Genomic DNA, 18,648 nt, shown 5'->3' with positions numbered 1-18,648 from the left:
ATATATATGATCTTAACAAGGAAGTTTCCATTTATCACAAAATACCTTAGAATCCACACAGCATTCGTCTGTTAATGCTACCACCAGACATATGAAGTCCACTTATAGAAGATGTGGTTATTCTCAGACCAGAAGTGACGAGTACCAGAAAAAAGACCGTGTTAATTCTTGTCTAGGCCGCTTTGGCGGTGTGAAGGCATTCATACAGCTTTCTCTGGTACAAGCTTAAAGGCTCAGGGACAGATCTATCAATATTGTAAAAGAACTGTCGGAGTTAATTCTGCAAATATCCCCCACAACGGTGGAAAGACTTTACAAAATACAGCAGAATTTATGGAAACTCAATTTGGGTCTTTTGGCTTACCAGAAGAAGTCCTTTAAACCTTTAAATGGTTTTGGTCCTAATGTGACCTTATATATGGGTCAAGGGTGTTTTGCTCACACCATTTTTAAGTTTTAGCAATCTACAGAATATATCAACCCAATTACTCTTGGACCTTTTCCTTTATTTTAGATAATTTGGTTTTTAAAGCATTTTTTATTCATTTTTTCACCAGCTATAAAATCTCTTAACAGTAAAGATTGTATCAGTAAGCCATAAATGTAATATTTTATGTACTGCACACTGTCGCTGATTTACAGATAACATTGTTTAAAGTCTATTACCCTCGCAAGAACCACAATTAAAGTGGAGATATAGTGCACCTTTCTTTCTTTCTTTCTTTCTTTCTTTCTTCTTCCTTTCTACAATTTTCTTTCTTTCACTTTTTCTTACAGCTATTTGCATAATTTTCTAGTGAAAAATATATATATGCATATAAGTAGAATCGACTATCATACAAAACATATATACCAGTATGACTCTTTAATCCAGCATAGTAGGTATTGTAAGGATCTAACATGTCCAGCAATTCAAAACACTTAAGGATCAACAATTACCAGAAGAAAATCAGCTTACACTAATCTTCTAACATAACCTGGTAAATTAATTAAATTAAAAGCCTCCTTGTAGTTTATAATATCAAGTTAATCAAAAGTTAATGATATAATCAGCTCATGTGTGTGTCCTTGATTTGATCTTATTAGTTAGAAAGAATGATATAAAAATAGCCCATTAATCCTTAACAAAATATATATATCCACTTACAAAAATCAAAACAAACAGTGAAGTCAGCATAAAAAATCAAAAGCTTAAAATTAAGCCTATTTATTATACATAGTCTCCATTCACAAAAGTTCAATGTCTAATTAATTTATGTAACAAGGTCATGAAGTTATCGCATTAGTGGTTTTTTTTACATTACAAGTTTTGTTATGCTTCTGTTATAGGTTTGATGTCTTTATTTTCTTAAATTCCTTTACAAATATTGATTCATTTGTTGGTTTATTAAGCTTAACATCCAATTACTAGCGTAGAGGTCATTTAAGGATTGTCTCCCTTGTATATGCACTGCATTTTATGTTTGATTTGGGAGGCTGCAGTATATCTTTGATGTGTCTCCTTGGGATCGTAGAACTTTTGCCCTTTTATAGGGCTAATTCACTGAAGTATATGTGACATTTTTGTCCATCAAAATTCAAACCAATTCTATCAATATTGATACTACAACAATAGTATCAAGTTGATAATCACCAACGAAAAAAACAGTGACATTAAAAGCCAGTAATTTTTCAAATTGTTATCGATAATTTCTTCCAAAAAAAGTTAAATTTCCGAATGATAATGTATCACTTTGAGATAACATTGGCATGTTATCCATCTTTCATCTTATTTTTTGTTGAGTTTGTTTTGATTTCGTGTGTCAGAGATAGGGACAAAAAAGAACAGCTATTATCTCTGTTATTCAGAACCCTCACTATAGAATTGTAAATAATTCATAAGGCTTTGCAAAAATCAATACAGAAAGATAATCGACCTTATGTAATATATATATCAGACAAAGTTGCCTAATGATACAAGATTACCGATCCCCATTTCTATACCACACAGTAAAAGGAAGCGACTAATACCTAGCCTTCGTTCCATAGCATGAAATACCCATCAAACTCTCAGACATTAATTAGCAAACCAAATTTTACCATCCACAAAAGTGTCCCTTTTATCAGAAATATGGCATTTTTCTTTCGGCTGGACTAATCCGCTATAATGTATCTTGATTATCTCAACATGAGATTTTTCCTTTACAATGACAGTACACAACATTAATCGAAGTTCAGCGCTGCGCTCTACTTTTTATTTTATGTATTCGTCCTTGCGCTCTATTTTTTTCTTCTTCATATTTCAACATTCTGACTGTGCTAGCTATATTTATTTCCATCTTTTAATGCTTTCTATATTAAACTTTCGGTGTGACAATCATAATGAACTATTAAACTGTACTGAAGAATGACAGGAAGTTATCAGTGAAAGGCGTTATAGAACATTCATTAACGGGAGTGATATTCTGCTGTGTAGAATACATTCTCCATTCTATCTATCGATTCCTGTATAAAAGCCATACCAAAGTAATGTTGTTACACCTGCTATAAACTCATTCATTAGCTGACTATAGCTAGACTCCATTTTCAGAAGTTTTTGATGTCGACCTTGAATTACAGGAAGATCAAACATAGGACATTGGTATCTGTTGGAAATGCCTGATATTGACGGTATAATGTCATCAAAAGGGAGAAAAAAACGTTACATTAAAACAGTATCGCCCTGATTCCATGTACATGACCTGAAAAAGTAATTACTTTTTATTGAATTTTTTAAATGATCTTAACTGGAACTGATGTAATGTTATAGCAGACTAAAGCTTTGAGATAAAAACACAATGAACAATGCCATGTATGTCAGTGAGGAGTGCTCTGCATGGTCCTGCTTTCAACTTGCCAAGATGTTAATTAAAGTTCTGGCGTTGTCAATCGAGATGGAATGTTACATTGACTACACTAAAATAAATGTATTGGTATACTGTACAAAACAGTGAAAATTCAGAATAACTTGTTTATGAATGACTTTGGCTGATTCCATAACCAAAAAGGAGTTGCATTTACTGTTAGCAAAAGACAAATGAAAGAAGATGGTTTTTTTCTTGATCAATTACATAGTAAGCCTCTAGGTTTTAGAGCAAATTTAGACATCAGGGTATGGAGGTACCAGAGAAGAGAGGATTGGCAGATAGATATGCAGTTTTTCTGTAACAATCGAATAAAACAAAGTCAAAACTTGTGAGACAACAAGTAGGTGCCAAAGTCAATTTCAGAATTTCAAACTCTCATTGAAAATTCAATAAAGCCATAGCATGTTCCTTCAACTTGGTATGGCTACATGTAAAAGAAGAATCTACATTTCAGATTTACATATGCAAATTGTCTATCCCCTAAGTATGCAATGGACTCATCCATCTTTTCTTCTGGAAGATACAATAGAGTTTGATAGGGAAGAAAAGGTTGAATGTTTCTTTCCCCACTCCAACCAATTGTAAATACATTGTGTATGCATAAATCTAATACATTTGGGACAGATGCAATTCTATTGCTGGACTTCTTTCCATGGCTGGCAAAAAAGTAACAAACTACACGGTCACAAATTAATAAAGATTGAGAAACCAACTTTCAATTCCCAAGACAATTTCATCGTTATAATTCAATTCTTCCTGTTTCAACTGACATTGAAATTTACAAACAATTTATATTATATAAAGGTGTGTTTTAATTGACACTGAAATGTATGAATCAATCCCAGCAGTCGAACAGTTCTAGAGTTTGACAGTCTCCCACTATAGCCCTCACGCTGCAATGACTTGGTGCTCCAACGGTTTACACGGTTACTGGCCATTCATTGGCTGTTTCAAAGTGTCTGCCCTTCTCTACCAATAGTCATCTTCCGGATCAGAGTAAACATGAATGGTGATGGTGTTTGATATTCCACAACTATGGTGCCATTTCTGATCCACTGAAACTTGTACATTAAAGTGTCTGACATTCCTACCTCTAGCCATCTTTGGGCCACATTAATGGTGTCTGATATTCTATATCATGGTGCTATTTCTGGGCCAAGGTGAGGGAGTTGTTCAAGGTGACATTCTAACACCAGCCTTCTATGAGTCATTTTGACTGGGTGGTGAAGGATTCCAACAGTTCACCATTAGCCTTCCACAAAATGTCATCATAGTATTGACTAGTGGTTTAAAGGTGTCTTTGACATTTTGAGAACTACAGTGAAACCTTCCTTAGCAACCACCTCTGTATATAGACCACCTGCTTATTATCACTACCTTATAGGGTCCCAAATAACTGTAATACAATTTGACCTGTGTATAAAGACCACTTGGCTATAGAGACCACTTTTCCTTTACTCTTGGACAGGTTTGACTACACTTACCCATCGGCTCAAGACCAATATACAGTGGAAGGTTGGTTAAAGGCCCACTACTTTTCCGGAGCAAAATATAAAGGTTTCTTAAAAACATTTTGAAATAATATTAGAATATATATACCGATGGCCTAATATGAGGTTACAACACCGAACATATGCAAGATTTCCTGCGTAATATATGAAAACGGTGAAGTCATTTCACTGTTTTGCCGTCTGGTGCAGTCATAGTCAACTACCACACAGTATTTAGGACGACGGATTGAAACATAAGACGACCTGCGTAATGAAAATTAACATTTTATCTATTATAATTAAATTGTTCAAAAGGCGATGATAAGTGAGGTATTAACAGTAAGTTAATAACTTTTGCAACTCTACAAAATTATCGATCTCGTTTCACATTCCCATTTTGAAAATTAAAAGCCCTTTCGAAAGGTAGTGGGCCTTTAAAGTGTTATCCGATTGTCCTAGGCTCGATTGTAACCAGAAAAAGGACCACAAGGATGTTAAGACCCACCAATCATCAATCAATCAACTGATATCTGACATTCTAACAAGTCCCTCCATCTCAAGGCTGTTGTGGCACAGTGGTGATAGGTCCAATGTTCTACTAAAATATAGGCCTGTGAACCTTTATAAGGCTGAGATCAAGTATGAATTGGACAATTTTCTGCTATTTCAGAACAAGCCTAAACTGTGGGGCTGTATTAAATGAGCCTCGGATTAAGGTACTCATATTCTAAACTTGGTATGTCCTTTTATTGAGATATAATTTTCAGTACTTTTCATTTCAATGACCTGATCATTAAAGTACTTATATGGCACCAACTTAAACCACACAAAAGATCACAATTAAAGGGACAACCCAAGAACCTTTCAATTTCAACAAAATTTTATTTTAATATAATTGAAAAAGAATCTAACAGCAGGAAAGGCCTATGTACATTTTCTCTCTGAAACAACAGGATTATATGAGTGAGACTTATAACTGCTAGATGGTCCAATACCGAGTATAAAAGTACAAAAATACAAAATTAAATTGAACTCTACTGACGTTATATTGCAGCACTAAAGTGAACATAAACAGCATCAATTGGACTTTAAAGCCATCACAACTCATGCTCTGTCAATTAAACTACGATGCAGATCCCGAGTCAGCCCAAAAATGGATGAAAAGTCATTTCACAAATGAAATTCAGCCATTTTAAACACCAGAAACTCTACCTAATGGCATCCATTAACAGAATTAAAAGTTGAAGTGACTGTGAATTATGTCTTCTGCAAAATGTAATATGATCTGCACCTGAATCCTCGACTGTTGATGAGTGTAAACCGTTTCCTGACACGCCGGCCATAAAGTCATAGTCAAGCAAACACCTGTACTGTCAACACATGCTCCTGTGGACGTCTCAGGTTCGCTGGGATAGAGTGGCAGAAACAATATGTAACAGTTGTCGCAAGCAATAATGATAATGAATAATAGTGATGGTGGAACTGCATATCAAATGATAAACTTTTAGTATAAAACACACAACTAGAGATAATACCCTGCTGTTAGGGTTACCAATTTTGGTCAGTTTAACAACTGACAATTTTATTTCAGATTATTTGGTCAAAATAAATATTCTCATTCAGTTGATCAGGTTTTGGTGTTGGGAATGGGGATTTTCATTCATAAAGTTTTAGGATATCATGGAAACAAGATTCTTGATCAGCTAAAAGCATTTAAATGTCAATAAGATGTCAATAAATGTTAATAAGTCAAATTTAGGGTTTTAGCAATAGACTCTGAAAACTTAACTATTTAGCATATAATTCTTTTTTGAAGATTTGGTGATAGATTTATTACTTCCTTGAATCTATATCAAGTTTCCTGGAAGCAAATTCCTTCCACCTTTGGTTCAATTTCCCCTTCACATTTGAATATCTTTAATAAACAGGGAATATTTACCATATGCAAAAGATTCGATCAACCATGTATAATTCTTCTACTGATAAAAACAAAAACTAAAAACGTCATGCATGCAGTTATTGTTGGTCGGACTTGACAGCTATCATCACATGAACACGCAAACGTAGTTCTATTTTTTTTTATATTTCTATAGATTTTTAATATTTTTTTAATTTTTGCGGAATAAATTACGAATTTTAAATAGAAAGCATTTCCTGAAAAGATAAGGCTGATGCTTTAGCGAGCTGTGGGGATCGTGACATCCTGGGTATTGTCAGACCGTCGTAGTTAGACATCCTGGTTTTATTCGATGCTAATGCTTTGTTGGGCCTGATGACATAATCACTACTGCTGACACATAATAAATGGGAGAGAGAGGGTGATTCAGGCCGAGCAGACGGACGACACGCTGGGACGGGATAACAATACAAAGAACGTGGAGATCTTCCAACAATAAAAAAAGCCAACTCGGTTCTGAACAGTCTAAGAAAGGACAAAACACATTTAATAGCTGAAAACTTGTCTAAACCAGATTTCTTTCTTTAAAAGTAAATCTTCACATCAATGACAACAAAAAAATATCTATTATATAATTGCATAACAAATTACGTACATTATAGCTTAAATAAATCAATAATTTTAGCCTTGAAGAAAACCACAATGGTTATATGAAACAAGAGTACATGCAGATACTCATGTGGTCAGGTAGCTATGTGATCTGAGGGCTGTACCTTTTAACGTTTGATTGGGGAATCGAACCAGACCATCTTGGTGAGTATGTTACCAAGCATCAGGTGACCCCTGAACCTATTCATGTCCAGAGGTCATTTTGGAGCTCAGTGACCCTTTATTTGGCATTTTCATTTTTTAAAAATCTTATTTATCATTCACTATTTGTTATCACTAATATTTATCTGTAACTATAAACATCTAACGATTTATTTATTGAGAACCTCTTTATCATAAACAACCATATCTCTGAATCTAATCCTAACTATCAGCTGCTGGACATGACCAATGTTTCTCCACGTCCTCTGTTACAGTACCAAACAAGACATTTATCTAAAACCGTTCGCCTGATATATAACACATCGAGGACATTTATCTGAAACCCAATCTCTGACCGTGATTTACCGACCGGTTACATCTGCGCCCCTAGTTACCGTTCTGGCCCTTTATCGTCTGGTATCGAAGTTATCAGACCTAGGATTGGACAAATGTTTGGTCGCCCATTACAATGATAAGAAAACACATGCGTTAGTGTTCTTTTTCTAATCAATCAGTTCGATAGTTATCCTCTGTCCATATCACAGACGGCGGGTGTCATTGGATACACAGAAACGGGAGAGCGCGACGACTCTCCGAGGTTTTATAATCCTATTTTTCAGACATTCTTATATCATAGGAATTCCGCGATCACATACATCACAATCATGTAACAGAACCTACATAGTCAATGGTTTAAAAATGATGTGTTTTATAGCTTAGCTATAGAAAACTATAATTTTTATGTTGCGTAATTGAACAACCCCAAAGAACTACAGTATATAGAGAAAATATTAAAATATTCATATCCAAACTCTCAGTACAAAATACAAACAAAAACAATCAATAAGCCATATTTGCTTTGACTTTTAATAACTCTTTGTAAATGCACTTCCACCTTCTGAGCTAAACAACAAAAAATCATCTTAAGGTTAATATCAAATTTGAAGATCAAAACTGTGTTGATTTAAAATGGCTACCACTTTTTTCATTGCTTTCAGATAACGGCTTTCATGACTAGAAATTACAGATATTTCTTTATCATATTACACTGGACTTAATATTTGTTCACTAAATTAAAACATTTCGTTTCCAGACCCATGGATTATTTTCCCTGTAAGTGCACTCAACATGATCTGCTTTCTAGATGCTATGATGCTAAGGTATGGGCTCTTCTGGGGCCAAAATTGGGCCCTGCAGTCTCCATCGAAATTAATCATCTTTAAAGAATTTATCTGAATTTCCCAAAATTGTAGTTGACTTTGTAAATGTTCTTTCTCGCATTCACCAATATAATGAGGAATTGGACTCATTCCCAAATAAGTGAGAAAACGTCCTGCTAGAAGAAACTATAGGATTTCACATTTTTGTTGCAGATTATATATATTACATACCGGATCATTCACATATTGACAAAAACATCATCTATCTTCATTCAAAAGACACCATGTACAAGGAAAGAATTTTTCAGTCTCGAGCATGGCCAGATGTGCAACTTTATCTGTACAGTTGAGCCCTATAAGTATGTAGCTAGTACCTATACACAGCATATATGATATACAATAAACAATGATTTATGTGCTAAATATGGATTTTTGGGTAAGAAAAGGAGAAAAATGACACGAGATATTGATATTCATTGGCTATGAATTTCCAAGTACAAGTGTGTAGAACCTATACAATATACAATGACTTTATTGTCCCAGGCTGGAGTAGAGGGGGGTATGTATCTGGTATAGTTTCTGTATCTATGTAGTCTTCAAAATCAATTTCTGAAACTGATGTATAACTTTTACTCATAAGACTAGAAGGTGTTACTACAGCACTATAAGCCTTGGGCAAATTAATGCACTAGAACTGAACTCTATCTCACGGAAAACTATAAATATCTGAAAGACACATACTGCTCTTGCCTCCATGTATCAAAGTACATTTGTACTTTTGTAGAACATGGCCGTTTTTGTTTATTTGGAACAACCAATTTGACTGTTTGTTAAAGTAATTATTTCAAGTATAAATCCTGATGGACCTGCAGTTTGGCCTAGGCCTGTCAAGGCTCATTTGAAAACAATATAAAATCAGATCCGTCTTTAATTCATAAATGAATTAACAACAAGGTCCAACCAGTCAAACAACATAATTGCATGAAAACGGCTCTGGATGCAGGACTCAGTGGCTGGGCTGTCTTTGGGGCCAAACTTTGGCTTCCTTTGCCAGCATTCAGGGCTAAAAATTCAGCACCATTTGATTTCCAATCTGATACTATTTTAACCCATTGCCAATCAAAAATTCTTTTTCATAATCCACAAGCTGATTTTCACAATTTATTTGACCTCTAGTTACAAAATGCTGTTCGCAAATTCAAACATTTTGTACAACAAATTGAGCTCAGGATTTCTAAAATAAAACCCATATTTGGCGGCAGCCATATAAGTTCATATCATATTCATAATATAAGTTTATGTGAAAATCAAAATGTGGAAAACAGTTTTCTAAATGAAATAAGTCGCAATATGAAGAATAATAAACAATTCAATTGATCTTCTTCCTTTTTTTACTGTAATTTTGAAAATGAAAATTTAAAGCACTTAGAATGAGCTAAATAATATTAATAACTATTCCTTTTATTTTAGATTCTACCATCACAGTTTAAATGAGTCATTTCATTTTCAACAATAGAATGATTCAGTTATGGTAACATTATAAGTCTATTTAGAAAATCAAAACTACATTGTCCATTTCATTTTCCAAATTTTAACTGTTAAATTGTTATATCTTAATTGAATCAAAATACTGGTAAAAGCTATCCATGCTATTAAAGATTTCAAAATTTGTAACTCAAATGATAATAAACACATTTATAAATCTAATGAAACACCAACCTGATTGTCTCCCCTTAATACACAATTCACTTTGTCTGTATGGATAAATCTATAGCTGATGGGAAATCCCTTTCATCTTCTCCAAGCACCTACTAAATATTTTTTGACCGAGAGGAAAATGATTTCACTTGTGATAAAATATTGATTGAGTTAGAAAACAGATGTGGTAAAATAAATTGTACTTGTAATTACAATTTCCATAAATTTCATCTGATAAAACCGGAGTACAAAAGAATTTTTATCAAACAGTAAACGATAAATCTCCCTAATTTCAAAACGATTACTTTAAATGACAATATGAAAATAGAATTAACCACAAAAAAATGCATATTTTGAATTTTAATCAAACTGCTTAATAGTTCTGCTGATTTATAATAAAAAAAAAATCAAATCTTTTTTATTTTGTCTGGTAGTCCATGTACTTTGTGAACTATTGTTTGAATCATTGAAGGAGACAATTAACTTATACATTATCTGAACTATCAGTAAAATCATTAAGGGAGATAACTCACAAATACCAAATGGTTGAAGGATATGCCTTTAATTCCTCAAGGAGTTGAAAATTACAAGCAGGGATTTATATAAGATTGTTATTGCTATTCAATGGACAATCTTTATGGGATAACAGTTTATTTTTAAAGATATTTGTATAAAGCAGTGCCTCTGCTAAACTTTAAAGTTGCATGAGGAAACTTATCAACTTTTGAGGAATATAGAGAAATATTACAAAATATTACAACATTATATCATAGAGCAGACACACTGATGTTGTTTTAAAGAGTGAAGGTAATATACAGTATTCAGGTTTAAAACAATATTGACCTTCCTCTCCTTGTGTTTGCCAGCCAGCGGCATTTCCAAGACTACATTTAAGTACACAATATGTATATCTTTTTTATGATCTGTCCAGTTCCAATTTAAACATCAGAATGTTTGATGTGTTTTCTAGTCTTACAATAAACCTACTTGGGTTATAAATGGATGGAGCATTCCGACCGACACGGTAAAAATGCCATTTTCATTCTAGTCAATATCAGATGATGAATGGCAGCAATGTAAACATCTTTAAACTAAACGCAGCTAAATTTGTGCCTGTCTTCCTTAGACAGACAGCAAATACATCATTCAGGAATACATTGTACATATGTAGATCAAATACATAGAAATTTCAAACTTTTACAAGTTTCTTATATTGTTTTCTGATTTTCATGGATATGTAAATCCACAAAGAGATCTGAATCTTCAGTAGTCATGCAATTTCAGCTACAGCATCATGGATCAAATTAAAATACTGAGAAATTGTAAATTGTTACTGAGTAGATACACTTTAAATGTCTTATCTCCATTTCACAAATCACTTTGTTGATTTTTTCCAGCATGGATTTGTGATACACCCATATATCAAAAGCTAAATCATGCTGGCGCGGCAGATGACTATGTAGTACATTCAGAAAATGTTTCAAGAATTAAAAGAAGTTTAAATTGATACACTGTATAAAGGATGACCGACATAAAATCACAAACAACAGAAAAATATCAATGGTTTCTACCTACCTCCAACTGTGGACGCTGGTGAAAAAGTCTCAACCGCTGCCACCAAAAACTGCTCCGACCTTAATCCATACAGTACTGTTGTTATTGTCCAGTCGCACGGTACATCAAAGTGGACAACACTTAGTGTTTAGGTTTTCATACGACCAGTTGTCAGACCACCAATTCGTGCGAGATTTCCTCCTTAAATAGCCATTAACTGTCCTCGGTCCCGACAAAGAAACTTAAGTGACACTGGGGTATATAGTCTCACCACTTCACCCGCTGTCGTACAGCTGAAACACAAACGAAAACTAGATTAACAGATTAGCAGTCACAATCAAATTCAGCTTCAGCATGTATACGCATACCATTCGGCCTGACTACTCAAGCGGTAACATTCCATCAAATGATGAAAGTCAATGCAAATTATTTACACGTATCGAACACATAGGTGTGCACATCACTCTAGGTCCTTAATACGTACTGGTGTCCTATGAATCTACTATAGAAATTACCGATCGAAAACTCCCTGGTCGTCAGCAGGACATAAAAAAATTTGTTGAATATCGAAAGTTACGCTTGGATTGTACAACTGATGGGGAGTATTGTTACTACAACGAGATACACCGAGGCCTAGCTGCTACATGCCTTACAAACAGGTCCAGGCCATGAATACCCAATACCACTTTGTCAATACAGATTATTGCAGACAAGTCCGAGTCACCGAGTTTGAATAAAGCCGTCCCCTTTGGTAACTCGACCAAGCGAGAGGTATACTGTCTCTGTGACTGAATCCCCTGTCACTGTTGTTGTGGATCATCAGTGTTATTGTAAGGATTTCTATCGGAAACAGCAGTCTTCTTATCTATTAAGAAAGTTTTCATACATTTTTCTTACGGTAACCTGACTTAATTATTACTTTTTTTTTTTTTTAACTTTCTTTAAATCTCTGCGAATGGTGTATCCAGATGCAAAAAATGCATGATTATATTATCATGTACAAACATTTTAAAAACACAAAAATTGGTACACTGCAAACAGTTTGAAAGCTGACTATGAGGAAATAATGAGAAAATATCCATGTTTACAGCATTTGATTCTCCTATGTTCATAAATCTTTGCCCTGTCTGAGATCATATTTAATTATAAGAATATTAAATGTCTTCCCAGCATTCAAAATAGAATCTGTAATCTGGGAGAATTCTTCATAACACAAAGCAATATACCTATATCTATATTCCAAAATTTGATTTTTTTCCATATTAACAAATGTAGCTGGAGTGGAAAAATGCATGGCCAGATCTGGATTTGAACCAAGGACCCTCTGAACATTATACCCAAAATGCTCTACCAAATGAGCTAGGATTGACCTGATCTGGAACCGTTACATAATCCATGAAAAACTTAAAACTTTCATACATCCAGGAAAACATAAAAAGTTTCATCTTGCTCAAAGCCCAAACCCTGCAGTGTAATCCACTGGCTTTCAATGATGCCAGAATCAACACATAAGAATTCAAGAATCCATTTTATCAGAAAATTTTAACCAATCAACTCATGATGATAGATTCCAAATTTCAACAGCTTCCAAATTTCAACACCTTTTCATAGTAAATCTCCAAATCACATAGACTCTTCAAGAAACATGTAACACCTTAAATAATCATTTACTGAATCTTCAGGATGATGTTCACTTCTGGATGTTAAGTGAATTAGATCTTTTAAAGGGTAAGATATGGATCCGGATCCTGCCTCATCTTACACTGGCGACCGAGACCGAGATCATGGACCTACTTCCCTATTAGATAGCAATATCTCACCTGTTAGCCACCCACCTGCGGTTTAGACTGACCCTAAAGCTTTTGTGATCCCAATGTTAAATCTAAGATTGATCGACTTTATTTCTGTTAACAAAGAGAGTCACATTTCACTGACTCTTGAAAATTAGATGGACGGTCATGTCCGGCATGTGGACAGAGTCCAGTGGTCAGTTTCTGAATACATTATCTTGATCATTATCATAAATTAATACACAGGTTATCACATGAAACACGTGTAGAGAGAGAGTCTAGACACGGTTGATTGAATGTACCTGTAATTAACTACGGTAGCGAATCACTCAGCCGTATCAAATAGTACTCTACACCTGTAGAAGTACATGACTACCTGGTCATGTTTGATTGGACTAAGTGCCTGGATCTCAGGTACGATGTCCTTACTTACCTGCAGTACGTACAACTAAAGTATGACCTTGACTGTCCTAATTATATATGTCGGTCAGACATCATCGACAGTTCCTTAATGTCAGTTCAAACATCATAGTTTTTTTTATATCACTTATGTATATTTTTTATGAACAAAATCTATGCATGTAAAGATAAAAATTCAATAAAAAAAAATGATCAATACAGTAAATCATGGTTAAAAAGAAACTCTGGGGACCAACAAAATCACTTCTTATAAGCATAGGTTGTATACACAAAATACAGACATCTTATAAGAACATTGAGGGGAATTAACATTACTAGGTTATAACCATAATTTGTTCAAGTGTGCTCGTTATGAACATGTTTTACTGTATTATATACAAGTAAACCTGGTAATATAAAGATATTTTGATGAAAGAAAATCATTCAATAATATTTGGGATATGTGGATCATCTGTCTTCTTGGTGTTCATCTTTTTGAGGATATTTTAAATTACCTACTTTGATATTTATTTCTCCAGAACTTGCTCATTTTTAGTTACTTAACATATACCACCATTACCCTATCCTCCATACTCCAGGGGTTACTTTCACTGTTGTTATAGCCACTGCTAGACTATCTCAGAATAAAACTGAAGGAAATTCAGGAGATTAAACTGACAAATCACAGGCCTACAGAAATTTACATTGAAGACAACAGGAAGAGCACCGTCCAACTACCAAACAATCAATCACATTACAGAGTACCTTATTCAATTCTTTTAATGTACATCAAAGAACCAAACTCCCTGATTATCTGTTGTTAAAACACTGATCCTTCAGTATTGCTATGACATAGTACAGGGGTGGATATATAATGACAGTGATATTAACCCCTTGAATATCGAGAATGCGACCACCCTTACAACTCCACTATGAAAATTGACTATAATGACAGTGATAGTAACCCCTGGAATATTGAAAATGTGATATCACCCTACCAACTCATCTATGAAAATTGACTATATATAATGACAGTGATAGTAACCCCTGGAATATCGAGAATGTGATCACCCTAACAACTCCACTATGAAAATTGTCCTAGAAAATGTACCATATACTGTTCTCAATCTAAGCAATCACTAATATTAGCTGATATTATGTTTATATAGTAGTCTGTACACATTTACACTCACAACATATGTTACCTATGGATTTAAATTTGATCAAAATAAACATGTACTGTTCTACATATTGATAATATTAAAATTTTTCCTCGTATGTACCAAGGTCATCTAAAGGTTGTAGACACAGGTGTTGTATGTGAATCATATGACTGTTTAACCTTCGTCCATGTGAAAGTGGTTAAGAAGTCCAACAATCTTACCATTTTTATTCTTCCATCTCTAATTTGCAAATTCAGCAACCCAATAACAAATTTGCCAGGTTGTGATATCCTAAGATTGATGATTTTTCTCCAGGTACTTTGACTTTTCTCCACTATCAAAATGTCCCCCGGCTGTTGTATCTAAAACAAAAACAAACCAAAGCAAACTTTACTAGAGTTTTAACATTGATTCAATTACAACTATTTGGGTTTAAATGTTTGAATTAAATTGATAAAAAACTACTCTCTAAAATCTACCTTATCATCTATCAAAACATTAACAAATTACATTTAAATCACAAACTAAACTATAATTTAGCTAAAATTTAGCCTAATTTACAACAATACATGCACATAATGTCAATTTTTTTACAAAAACAATGGCACAAATTGTTTGAAAAGAAAAAGTTCAATCACCCACTGTAGGTTTCATTCTGTTGTTTTCATGAAGGTTATAATTATTAATATTATGTTGATTGTACATGCTTTTGGAACTTGTTATTCATTGTAAGACATTTTACAACAAAAAGTTAAAAGTGTATAGCAGGTGTGCATGTTAACAACAATGGTAATATTTAGATGTTAATGTACAACATTATGGACATTAATTAGGTGATGAATATGCTAATTAGATGATGACACTGATTAAGTACTTGGAATACATCTGTATACAGTGCATATACCTCTGTTGTCTTGGTCAGTGTTACTTCCTTAATGTAAGTGAATCTATGTGTAATCACATGTACATTTGTTATAACTGTCGACGTCATGATCACTATAGCGTGATTAAGGTGTTCTTCATGCAAACATGCAAATGTAAATACATCCTCGATATTCCGGGGGGGTTAGTACTATCATTGACCTTATATCCCAGCGTTTGAATTTAACGTCTGTCCGTCTGCCCGTGATCGACAACTTTATAGTTGGGTAGACAATTTTTACCATGTAGCTGGTCCTTTGACCAGCAACTGACCGATTGCCAGGTGTAATATAGCCACGCCTCGCATTCACAAACGCACGTGTTTCTATTCAATGTCGGAGCAAACATCGTAGCAAACACAATACAAAATGCAAAGTCACGTGCGGTTTGATTGACAGTTGGCGATCTGTCAACTTCCATATAGAAGATATACAAAACAAAGATGGCGGTAGAATTGTAGAAAGATCGAAATTCAAATTGTACAAAACTTTTTGTAATAATCTGGTTTTCAGTCAACTTTGTTGAGAGCCTACGATATTTATCCGGCATGCTGATATATTTTGTTAGTAAAACTATTACTTTGCCAGTAATTATAAAACTACAAGGATGAATTGTAACTTTGTAAGGACCAGTAACTTTCAGTCAGGACCAGTAACTTTAAGGGTCAGCTGGTCCTTAGGACCAGTAGGAAAAAAACCACCAAGGAGAACACTGTATCCACCCCTGATCTATGTCATAGCAACTACTGAAGGCTTTGTGTGCACCCACAAATGAGATAGGTAGTCTGGTCCTTTGATGTACATCAAAAGAATTAAATATGGGCATCACTCTCTGTAATCTTCAAAGGAAGTCTCCTTAGGCCTGTGATTGCCTGATTGGTCAGTTTTTTTCTCTTGAACTGCCTTTAAATTTGCTATGGCAAAGTCCAGAAGTTGATATAAAAGCAGTGATAGTAGCCCCGGGAATCTTAAGAATATAGTGTTAATGCTGTTGGTGTTTTATAATTTAAAATGTCTATACCTGAAATTGAATGAAGGGAAGAATAAAGGAGGAAAGAAAGAAAATTTACAGTGAAAGTGGATCGAACTAGGAAGGAAGAAAGAAGAAAGAAACAGAAGGAAAGGTGGAGGAAGAAAGAGAGCAAGGAAAGCTGAGGAGGAAAGGGAAGAAGAGAGAAAACCAAAGGAAGAAAGAAGGGAGGTAGGGAGGCTGGGTGGAACCAAAAAGGAAAGAAAGAAAGGATGGATGAAGGCAGAAAAATGAAGAGAGGAAGAAGAACTAGAAAAGAAGACAGGAAAGGAGGAATCAAGATTTGGTTTAACTGTATAGTGTTTCAAAACAAGAGGCCTGTATCGCTCACCTGGTTTGTAATGTCAAGTCATGTTCTGAATACAGGTTCATTGTTTCTTTTCTGAAGGAATTTGAATATTAACCTCTTATTTTCCTATTGTGCCCCGCCCCTCCTGCCCACGGGGGGTCAGAGCCAAAATTTATACAAGTTCTGTTCCCCTTCCCCCAAGGATATTTGTGGCCAAATTTGGTTACAATTCATGTAGAACTCTAGGACAAGTAGCGATTTATAGGATTTACCTCTATTTCCCCTATTGGGCCTCTCCCCTCCTGCCCCCGTGGGGTCAGAGCTAAAATTTATACAAGTACTATTCCCCTTCCCCCAAGGATGTTTGTGGCCAAATTTGGTCACAATCCATGCAGAACTCTATTACTAGTAGCGATTTAAATTAAATGTTGACGGAGACGGGACGGACTGAAGACGGACGACGCATCATGACATAAGCTCACTTCATCAAAAATCAATTGTAATCTAATGGAATTATTTCAATGTAAAGAACAACACATGATACAGCAGATAAATTAGTGACATCAATATATGTACAATTACATTTTAATGTTATCAGTGCAAGAAGATATACCAATATATCCCACCAGGAAATATACATTACATACATATATGGCTAGCTATCACTTAGTGATTTCATGTCATTGAACATCAGAATTAATCCTGGTCTCCATAGCAACATGACCAAGGAAATCCTTTTATATTTTTTTAGTATTAATTCTTTGGTACTTGTCTGAGAACTAATGCTGGAGATGAACTTGTCATAACTTGACAAGAGGCAATGAAATGTCTGCCAGTCATATTAAACACTCATAAGTCTGGCATCACTGCTAATATCAAAGTGTTCTTAATGTTTATGATGTGAATTCATCTCTGAATTGATATTTTGTACCGCTCTGCCATTGTTCACAACAAACAATATCTTTAATGAGAAATTTTATATCTTGACAAAAAATAAATTAAGTCCCCAATGGATTTAAGTACTAGCTCATATGAATACTTCTCAAGACATCTTGGTAATATGAAATTGATTACTTTGCTTTTAGTTTATACAGATTAATTTTGTTTTGCAAACCCACTAGAGGAAATGTATTTGAATAACCTTGGTAGCCTTTCAATCCTGCTGGCAACACGAGCAGACAAAATATCAGATATCTGTGATCACATGCCAAATAATGATCCAAAAGTTTTAAGCTCACTTGCAAAGGCTCAAACAAATTTTCTCAGAGTCTATGTGGATTGAGTCACTCTAAGTTTATAAGATCTCCTCTGAATTGACTTATCAGAGATCCAGACAGGTGAGTCCAAAGGTTGTTTGTGTTTCCTGTCCCAAGGTCCAGACAGGTGAGTCCAAAGGTTATTTGGGTTTTCTGTCCCAAGGTTCAGACAGCCGAGCCCAAAGGTTGTTTTAGTTTCCTGTCCCAAGGTTCAGACAGGTAAGCCCAAAGGTTGTTTGGGTTGCATGTCCCAAGGTCAAGACAGGTGAGTCCAAAGGTTGTTTGGGTTTTCTGTCCCAAGGTCCAG

The 18,648-nt window shown here is 34.6% G+C and overlaps 1 protein-coding gene across 3 annotated transcripts in view; it reads right to left on the bottom strand.

Moving 5' to 3' along the window:
• Nucleotides 1-18,648, bottom strand: part of LOC138324959 (interleukin-6 receptor subunit beta-like) — an 88,236-nt gene that overhangs the window by 67,510 nt on the left and 2,078 nt on the right. For 2 of the 3 annotated variants that reach the window (XM_069270247.1, XM_069270252.1), the window contains exons 2-3: nt 15,068-15,208; nt 11,516-11,787 (exon numbers count right to left, since the gene is read on the bottom strand). The gene's annotated coding sequence lies outside the window, so the exon portion shown is untranslated. Of the gene's footprint in view, nt 1-11,515; nt 11,788-15,067; nt 15,264-18,648 lie in introns of those variants that run through there. The other variant, XM_069270248.1, reaches the window with a different exon arrangement.

This window comes from Argopecten irradians, chromosome 6, assembly GCF_041381155.1.
Source record: "Argopecten irradians isolate NY chromosome 6, Ai_NY, whole genome shotgun sequence".
NCBI lineage: Eukaryota > Metazoa > Mollusca > Bivalvia > Pectinida > Pectinidae > Argopecten > Argopecten irradians.
Note: the sequence above shows the minus strand (reverse complement) of the source record. Positions and strands in the feature narration are given on the sequence as shown.